This window comes from Lepidochelys olivacea (assembly GCF_965140295.1).
Source record: "Lepidochelys olivacea isolate rLepOli2 genome assembly, chromosome: 1".
Lineage (NCBI taxonomy): Eukaryota > Metazoa > Chordata > Testudines > Cheloniidae > Lepidochelys > Lepidochelys olivacea.
The window spans coordinates 314,028,602-314,038,844 of record NC_140411.1 but is presented as its reverse complement, the minus strand read 5'-3'; positions in this window follow the sequence as shown (position 1 = coordinate 314,038,844).

Sequence of the window (10,243 nt, the reverse complement as noted above, 5' to 3'; positions counted from 1 at the left end):
TCAGCCCTTAAATTACTTCAAGTGAGTGGAACTACAGTTCATGCCTAGAAGAAATTTGTATGAGTCCATAATAAATATGGTTTACTTTCTCCCCTTCAGCGATACTTTCACCTGATGCTCACAATGCATGTCTGCATGGAGTAGTTCTTTGCATGTATTATTATTATTATTATTAATAATAATAATAATAAAAACAATATTTTCCTTATGCTGTGATACAAGGATGTAGAAGTGCAACAGCCAGGTAATAGATAAGGGTAGCCTGTCTTGGGAAATCCAGAAGGGTTGCATCAAATATTATGGAATATTATGGAATAAGGTGCTGTAAACCAGTGGTTCTCAACCAGGGGTACATCTACCCTTGAGAGTACGCAGAGGTCTTCCAAGGAGTACATCAACTCATCTAGATATTTGCCTAGTTTTACAACAAGCTACAAAAAAAAAGCACTAGCGAAGTCAGTACAAACTAAAATTTTGTACAGCCAATGACTTGTTTATACTACTCTATATACTGTACACTGAAATGTAAGTACAATATTTATATTCCAATTGATTTTTTAGTAATTATATGGTAAAATGAGAAAGTAAGCAAATTTGAAGTAATAGTGTGGCTGTGACACTTGTATTTTTATGTCTGATTTTGTAATTTTATGTCTGATTTTGTAAGCAACTAGTTTTTAAGTGAGGTGAAATTTGGGGGTATGCAACACAAACCAGACTCCTGAAAGGGGTATAGTAGTCTGAAAAGGTTGAGAGCCACTGCTGTAGACCAACAGTATCTAGGATAAGGAAAATTCTGATTCCAAACAGCAGAAAAAGCACACTTGTCCTCTTCAGGCAAGTTTGTATAGGAGAACTCTGATTTCTCTAACCAGAGGAATAAAGACAACCCAGGGAATTACAGACCAGACAGTTTAACATCAGTGCCAAGAAAGACAATGGAACAAATAAATGGAAGTGCTCATGGATTTGGGATAATAACTGAACATATTACATACAATGCGAGCTGTAAAGTTAGAACCCTGTTCTCTCTAGGCCAGAATGAGCTAAAAGCAGAGTTGTTTGGGAAGCTACAAGTTTCCCTTACTGACATGCAGGAGATACGTTGGCTAGGTATAGAAATTTGACAGTTGAAAATTACACGTTTCTTTATTTCAGACATTCAAGCAGACAAGTGAAGCATAGAGATGGGTTGCTAAAGAGGTGGACAAGAGAAGAGTTATTTTAATGAACAATGGGAAACCACTGTCTAAGCAGGTTGCCATACCAAGGTTTACTACTACTTACACTATGCATAACTGTGATTTGCTGTTATGCATCAGTGGAAGCAGTAGAAGAGGAAGAGAAGGAAAGATTTTATCAACAGCTGGATAGCATCATAGATGAGATTTCTGAACCTGGTCCTGATAATAGGAGATATGAATGCAAAGGTTGGTAATGGACATGGTAAGCAAATGAATAATGTTGGACTCCTTAGCATTGGGACTGCAAACAATAATAGGGAAAGAATTTGCTGTGAGAGGCACAATCTGGTTATTGGTAGTACTTGGTTTCATTACAAAGACATGCATAAAGTTGCAAGGAATTCACCAGGCAGTCAAACTAAACCCCTTATTGAGCACATTGTTATAATTAAAAGGCATAGATAGTTACTGTTGCATGTCCGAATCTATAGAAGTGCCAAGTGTGGCAGTGATCATGAATTACTAATGGAAAAGATTAAATTTAAGGTCAAGAAAAAGGTGGGTGTAACTAGAGTCAAAAGTGATATTGATAGGTTAAAATATAGCTCTGTGAGGAAAACATACAAGGTGGCATTTGGAGGAAGATTCAGGCCTTTAATTTGTGATTATGAAGAAAACTCATTACAGACCGATGGAGAATATTCAAGAAAGCAAAACACAATGGACAAAGTTATTTGAAGGTGTAAGCAAACAGACAAAAGCTGGACAAGCAACTAAACAAGACTATTACAGGAAAAGTGTAAACAAGCTAAGACTGGGGGGAAAGTTGAAGAATCATAGAAATGTAGGGCTAGAAGGCAACTTGAGATGTCATCAAGCCCAGCCCTTTGCACTGAGGCAGGACCAAGTAAACCTAGACCATCAGTGGCAGGTATTTGTCCATCCTGTTCTTAAAAACCTCCCCTGATGGGGATTCCACAACCTCCTTGGACATCTGTTCCAGGGAATACCTACCCTTATAGCTGGAGTTTGACCTAGTATCTAACCTAAATCTCCCTTGCTGCAGATTGTGCCAATTCCTTCTTGTCCTACCTTAAGTGCACATGGAGAACAATTCATCATCATCCTCTTTATAACAGCCCCTATTATATTTGAAGACTGTTATCTGGTCCCCACTCAGTCTTCTTTTCTTAAGACTCAACATGCCTCATTTTTTTAACCTTTCCTTATAGGTCAGATTTTCTAAACCTGTTATAATTTTTGTTGCTGTCCTCTGGACTCTCTCCAATTTATCCACATCTTTCCTAAAGTGTGACACCCAGAACTGGACTGCTGAATACAGAAGGATAATTACCTCCTGTATCTTACATATGACACTCCTTCAACTCTACCCATGAATGATATTAGCCTTTTTTCACAATTGCATCACATTGTTAACTCCCAGTTTAACTCCCATTGTTAAGTTCCAGTCAACCATTGATAAGTAGTCTCTGAGTACTGTCTTTCAAACAGTTGTGCATGCACCTGATAGTAATTTCATGTTGTCCACATTTTCCTAGTTTGCTTATGAGACTGTCATGAGGAACTGTGTGAAAAGCCTTACTAAAATCAAGGTATATCATGTCAACTTCTTCCCCACATCCATTAGGCCAATAACCATTTCAAAGAAGTAAAAGCACTGCAAAAAGCAGTGAAGAAATCACAAAGAGTAGACAAACAAAAGTTTTGGAAAGGAAATGCTCAGCGACTAGAAGAGGTGTCAATCAAACAAGATATGAAAACAATATGCAAAAAGGTTAAGTCATATGAAACCACAATCAGGCCAATAAAGGAAGCAGTGAGAAAGGCTACTGGTGAACTGAAAACAAAAGCTGAAGACATGTTGAAAGTACGGAAAGAGCATTTTAACAAAATGATTAACCCTGTAGTTTGTCCAGACACAAGCATTCTAGACATGCTAGATTAATAGAGCAGCTTGCAAGGCAGAATGTATATCAGCACTGAAACACCATCAGAATAACATATAGAAAGAGCAATGAAGCAGTTAAAAAAGGGAAAGCTGTAAAAATAGGCAATATAACAGCTGAGCTGCTAAAAACTGGAAGGATTCATGCTCTCAAAGCATTAGAAAAATACACAAGAAGGTATGGGAGCAGATTTCTAGCTAAAGGCTATAGCTATACCAATCTTGACAAAAGGAGATCCTGCTGATCAGAATAATGATAGAGGTATAAGCTTATTGTCAGTACTTGGAAAAAACCATTATGAAAGTAATTGTTAACAGATTAAGGCCAATTTTTGAGTAAGTAGCAGGTGAAGACCAGTGTGGCTTTAAACCAGGCCAAAGTTGCATTGGTCAGATATTCATGTTCCAACAATTGATGGAAAAAAGTAAAAATGGTGTTTAAAGATGTTTGCTGTTTTCAGCGACTTCAAAGAGGCATTTGATTCAAGTTGAAGTCTGGTGTAAGACGAGGAGTGTCGGACTCACCATCATTTTTCATCATAGTTTTAAACTGGACATTAAGAATTGTAGACAAATTGGAGGGTGTAACATTGGTTGATCTAGAGTTAAGCTCCTTAGTTAATGCAGATGACATTGTACAATTGGCAAGCACATTTTAATTAATTATGATATTTTTCACTACCATGGAAAATTTGTGTAGTTGACTTTGATTTACAGAAAATGCCAAGAATATGAAGGCACAGGAATGGCGCTGGAAGGGGGGAGCCCTGCTGAAGGAGCCCAGGTTGTGGTGTATGGCACCGACACTAAGTTTGAAGTGCACATCTAGGGATGGGGAGTAAAGGGAACATACTGTTGGCAGTATTAACTTTTGATTTCCTTGCTTTTTAGGAGTTGTGTTAGGTATGAGAGAGAGCAACAGGATCTGACATAGCTCCATGTTTGTATGTTCGTTTGCTGGGGAACTAAGGTTGTTGCGTTTTTAAATTGACTAAATTACTAAGTAACAATTTACACCCAGACCAAGATCCCACAGAACGCAGCTGGCTTGGAAGAAGATGAACAAAGCTGGTGTCAAAAATTGTTTTCTAAACATGAACTTCTTTCTGAACAAGTTCTCAACAGGATTTTTTGGAAGGAGAGAGTTTTTCCACACATGAAAAATGTTTTTTCAAAAACACCTGCCTTTCAGCTGATTCGAGAATAGAACTCTTAAGCCATTCAATGGCTCGATGAGAGCACAGAAAATTAGATAAATAAAAAAAGCATTCTTCGGTGTAACAAAATTACGTAATCCAGGCAAGCACTGAACTTGCACTGGTCAGTCCCTTTACTTTCTATAGTGTGTAGTTTAGCCAAAGGAGCTTGGGAAAAAATGAAAACTAAGCTGTGAGGTTAATTTTTATTCAATGGAACTGAGAAGCCAATAGGCTTCTTGAAACTCTTCAGAAAATTCAAGAGTTAGCCCCAAGTATTGGTGCACTTGCAGTGAGTTTTTCTACTAAAAACTACACACTCACAGCGGAGCAACTCCCCTTGAGTGTGCAAAACAGTATGGAGCTTTAACGACACCATCCCACTGGCTCTACCAGAATTTCTGTCACTTAAAGAGACTCTTGACTTTTTCATCCTCTTCAAACAGATGTGTTTCTGTTCCTCCAATCACTTGTCAACTCTGGACCCCTTTTATTTTTTATCCTTTAGATAGTGGCATAGAGAATATACTTATAAAGTTTGCAGATGATACCAAGCTGGGAGGGGTTGCAAGTGCTTTGGACGATAGGATTAAAATTCAAAATGATCTGGACGAACTGGAGAAATGGTCTGAAGTCAATAGATTGAAATTCAATACGGACAAATGCAAGATTTTGTACTTAGGAAGTAACAATCAGTTGCAGACATACAAAATGGGAAATGACTGCCTCGCAAAAAGTACTGGGGAAATGGATCTGGGGGTCACAGAGGACCACAAGCTAAATATGAGTCAGCAGTGTAACACTGTTGCAAAAAAGCGAACATAATTCTGGGATGTATTAGCAGGAACGTTGTAAGCAAGACATGAGAAGTAATTCTTCCACTCTACTCCACGATAATTAGGTCTCAACTGGAGTATTGTAACCAGTTCTGGGTGCCACATTTCAGGAAAGATGTGGACAAATTGGAGAAAGTCCATACAAGAGCAACAAAAATTATTCAAGGTCTAGAAAACATGAGCTATGAGGGAATATTGAAAAAATTGGGTTTGTTTAGTCTGGAGAAGAGAAGACTGAGAGAGGACATGGTAACAGTTTTGAAGTACATATAAGGTTGTTACAAGGAGGAGGGAGAAAAATTGTTCTTAACCTCTGAGGGTAGGACAAGAAGCAATGGGTTTAAATTGCTTCAAGGGAGGTTTAGGTTGGCATTAGAAAAAACCACCCTGACGGGGAGGAAGTTAAGCACTGTAATAAATTGCCTAGGGAGGTTGTGGAATCTCCATCATTGGAGGTTTTTAAGAGCAGGTTAGACAAACACCCGTCAGAGATGGTCTAGCTCAGGGGTTCTCAAACTGGGGGTTGGGGGATCAAGGGGGTCACAAGGTTATTACATGGGGGACCGTGAGCTGTCAACCTCCACCCCAAGCCCCGCTTAGCCTCCAGCAGTTACAATTGTGTTAAATATATTAAAAAGTGTTTTTAATTTATAGGGGGGGGTTGCACTATGTGAAATGGGTCACCAGTACAAAAGTTTGAGAACCACTGGTCTAGCTAATACTTAGTCCTGCCATGCATGCAGAGGATGGGACTAGATGACCTCTCGAGGTCTCTTCCAGTCTTATGAGTTGATGGGGTGACTAGATTTGAATACTGTAACCCAGGTGAGGGCAGACCATGGATTTTATAACACCTCAGTATTTCCTATTCCATTCTTTACACATCTGAATGTCGTTTTTGATTGCTGCTGCACACTGAGCAGAGGTGCTGATAGAACAATGAGTAATGATCTCAAGTTGCAGTGGGGGAGGTTTAGGTTGGATATTAGGAAAAACTTTTTCACTAGGAGGGTGGTGAAGCACTGGAATGGGTTACCTAGGGAGGTGGTGGAATCTCTTTCCTTAAAGGTTTTTAAGGTCAGGCTTGACAAAGCCCTGGCTGGGATGATTTAGTTGGGGATTAGGTCCTGCTTTGAGCAGGGGGTTGGACAAAATGACCTCCTGAGGTCCCTTCCAATCTTATATTCTATGATCCTATGATCTATAAGTTGTTGCTTCTTGAAAAAGGGCCAATAGATAAAGAGTTGAAATGCAGCAGTGGTGAAGTCATAGAACAAGTAGCATCTTTTGTGACCCCAGGAAGCTTGATCAGTGCAGATGGCTCTGTCAAGGATGAGATGAAAAGGAGATGTGCCTTAGCTACTAGTATTTCACAAAAAGAAAAGGAGTACTTGTGGCACCTTAGAGACTAACAAATGTATCTGAGCATAAGCTTTTGTGAGTTACAGCTCACTTCATTGGGTGCATTCAGTGGAAAATACAGTGGGGAGAGTTATATACACAGAGAACATGAAACAATGGGTGTTACCATACACACTGTAACGAGAGTGATCAGGTAAGGTGAGCTATTACCAGCAGGAGAGCAGGGGAGAAAAACCTTTTGTAGTGATAATCAAGGTGGGCCATTTCCAGCAGTTGACAAGAACGTCTGAGGAACAGTGGAGGGGAGGGGAATAAACATGGAGAAATAGTTTTACTTTGTGTAATGACCCATCCACTCCCAGTCTTTATTCAAACCTAAGCTACTGTATTTTCAAGCCACGGTATTTTCCACTGAATGTATCCGATGAAATGAGCTGTAGCTCACGAAAGCTTATGCTCAAATAAATTTGTTAGTCTCTAAGGTGCCACAAGTATTCCTCGTTCTTTTTAATAAATTGTTTGTTGATCTCCAGGTTACATGAAAAGGGAGGTAAATGGTATAGAGTGAAAGTGGCTACACCTTTAACTGAAGAACCAACAGACACAAATCAGATTAATCTAATCCAGCTCGGACGTCCTGGCCAAAATGGACCCTCATAACCTGATGTTTCTGTAGGCTTTACTGTCAGAGTAAACTTGTCTCAGACTTGCATCAAGCTCCTCACTGGCTCACTAATCTGGACTTGGTTATTTGAGTGTTATTAATCACCTCTCTTGACATATGAAAGAAAAAGAGAGGTAAACAGGGGGGATTTCCAGCACTTTACAAGAACAGCAGGAGGGGAAATAAACAAGGGGAAATAGTTTTACTTTGTGTAATGACACATTCACTCCCAGTCTTTATTCAAGCCTAAGTTAATTGTATACAGTTTGCAAATTAATTCCAGTTCAGCAGTCTCTCGTTGGAGTCTGTTTTTGAAGTTTTTTTGTTGAAGAATTGCCACTTTTAGGTCTGTAATCGAGTGACCAAAAAGACTGAAGTGTTCTCCAACTGGTTTTTGAATGTTACAATTCTTGACATCTGATTTTTGTCCATTTAGTAAAATGCTGGAAATGGTCCACCACGACAAAAGGTTCGTCCCCCCCACACCCCGCTCTCCTTCTGGTAATAGCTCACCTTTCCTGATCACTCTTGTTACAGTCTGTATGGTAACACCCATTGTTTCATGTTCTCTGTGTATATAAAATCTCCCCACTATATTTTCCACTGTATGCATCCGATGAAGTGAGCTGTAGCTCATGAAAGCTTATGCTCAAATAAATTTGTTAGTCTCTAAGGTGCCCCAAGTACTCTTTTCTTTTTATGGATACAGACTAACACGACTGCTACTCTGAAACCTAATTTAAACAAACTACTCATTATCTCAAAATATTTCTAGTATTCCTAGTCATAACAAGAAAATGTCAGGGGAACTTAAAACCCAGGTTGCTATTCACTCACTCTCTTCCACAACTGTCTATCCCATCCTCCCTTCAGATTAACAAACTGCAAGTATGCAGCTGTCTGACCTTGCCTCACAAAGGCCTAAGATTTTCCTAGCTAGCTAGTTATGTCAGCTGACAGTGGTTGAAGATACAAAATGGCTGTCTGCAGCACTGTCAAGTTCTGAGGCACATGCAGGAGTGTCAAATTCTGTGGTAACAGTACTGCTTCCTGTGCTTACAAAGATGCTCTGTGATGAATGAGAGATTATTTTATTTGTATTATCGCAGCGTATTGTGGTAGGTGCTGTACAAATGAAGAACAAAAAGTAATTCTTGGTCAGTTCTGGTCACTCCATCTCAAGAAAAATATATTAGAATTGGAAAATGTACACAGACGGGCAACAACATGATTAAGGGTATGGAACAGCTTCCATATGAGGAGAGATTAAAAAGACTGTGACTTTTCAGCTTGGAAAATAAATGACTAAGAGATTATATGATAGAGGTCGATAAAATCATGACTGGTGGGGAGAAAGTGAATAGGGAAGTGTTATTTATTCCTTCAGATAACACAAGAACTAGGGGTCACTGAAATTGATAGGCAACAGGTTTAAAACAAAAAAAGGAAGTACTTCTTCACACAGTGCACAATCAAGCTGTGGAATTTATTGTCGGGGATATTGTGAAGGCCAAAACTATAACAGGGTTCAAAAAAGAATGAGAGAAATTCATAAGTTGGTCAGTAATGCAAGCCCATGCTCTGAGTGTCTCTAGCCTCTGATTCCCAGAAGCTGGGATGGATGACAGCAGATGGATCACTGAATAGTTACCTGTCTGTTCATTCCCTCTGAAACACCTGGCATTTGGTCACTGTCAGAAGACAGGATACTGGGCTAGATGGACCACTGGTCTGAGCCAGTATGGCCATTCGTATGTTCTTATAATCCCTTCCCCCAAACCGTTTACAATTTAATATCATAATCATGGCATCCACCACATTTTTGACACTATTGGGCCCTGCCTCATCTCAATTACAAGTACACAGTAAAAGAAACACTATATATATAGTATGTGGGTGGATGTAGTTTGATTGCACTTTTTTCCAGGACATCACTTAATCAAAGGAACTACTTTAAGTGAAAAACTGTTTCTTTAACTGTATAATGCTACCTTCATAAACCATAAATTGAAGTGAGAATCTCTAAAGTCTGAAACCTTAATGTAATGATTTATCAGAAACCCATTATACAATATAAATGTGATCACTGCAAGCAAAACCATTGTGAGGAGTGTTCAATCATTCCTGTGAAGACCTGATGCTTATACTTTAATAATTGGTTGAGGGCAACATAACATCCTTGAGATATAACTTAACACATTACTTCCAGTGTTGTAGTTGCATTTGACCCTATACAAATACTGATAATGGTTCTGTTTACTCGGATTTATTGCTTCCAGAGACAGAGTGCAAGAAGTAGGTAAAATATGTAACCTCAAGTCACATAAGAAGATGACACATTGAAATAATTAAAATGCAGATGAGGATTAAACTGAAGATTGATTTCATGAATTGATTGTTATAAGGGTACACAATAGCTCTTAAAATAACCTCAATATTATTTAATATTTATATAGTGTGTTTCATAGATGCATTCAACAAGGCAAAGAGACAAATGAATATTTTTCTAGTTATTCAGAGTTGTAGACCAGTGTTGTTATAAAATATATAAAATGATCCCTCTTCTAATAATTTTCACTGTTATCATTTAGAGCCAATGTTATAAATCAGCCTCAGCCTGGGCGTGGCTATAGTCTCTTTGAGTCTCTTGCCCCTGGGTTCGCTATGGAACCTCCCACTCTTGGGAAATCTCTCTGTTCTCAGTGGAGTTCAGCTCAATCTTGGGGTCCTTTCTGAGTCCAATTACTTCTAGTCCGTGGTCCCACCACAGGTTGGTCCCACCACAGGTTGCTGGCTGGAAGCAACCCTGCAGGGTCCCTCACCTAAATAAGCTTGTAGTGTCAGTCTGTCCCCAAACAAGTGGGGGAAAGGAAGGGCTCATCACTGCCTCAGGCTGGGCTCCTCTTGTTACTGGAACTCACTGGCAGTCCGTAGAAGTCTCTCCTCCTGAGTAAACTTCCCCCATTCTCTGGGGCATGTTTCACCTCTTTAAGCTCCTCTTCTCTAGATGGTGCATGTTCTGCAGGGGCATCTAA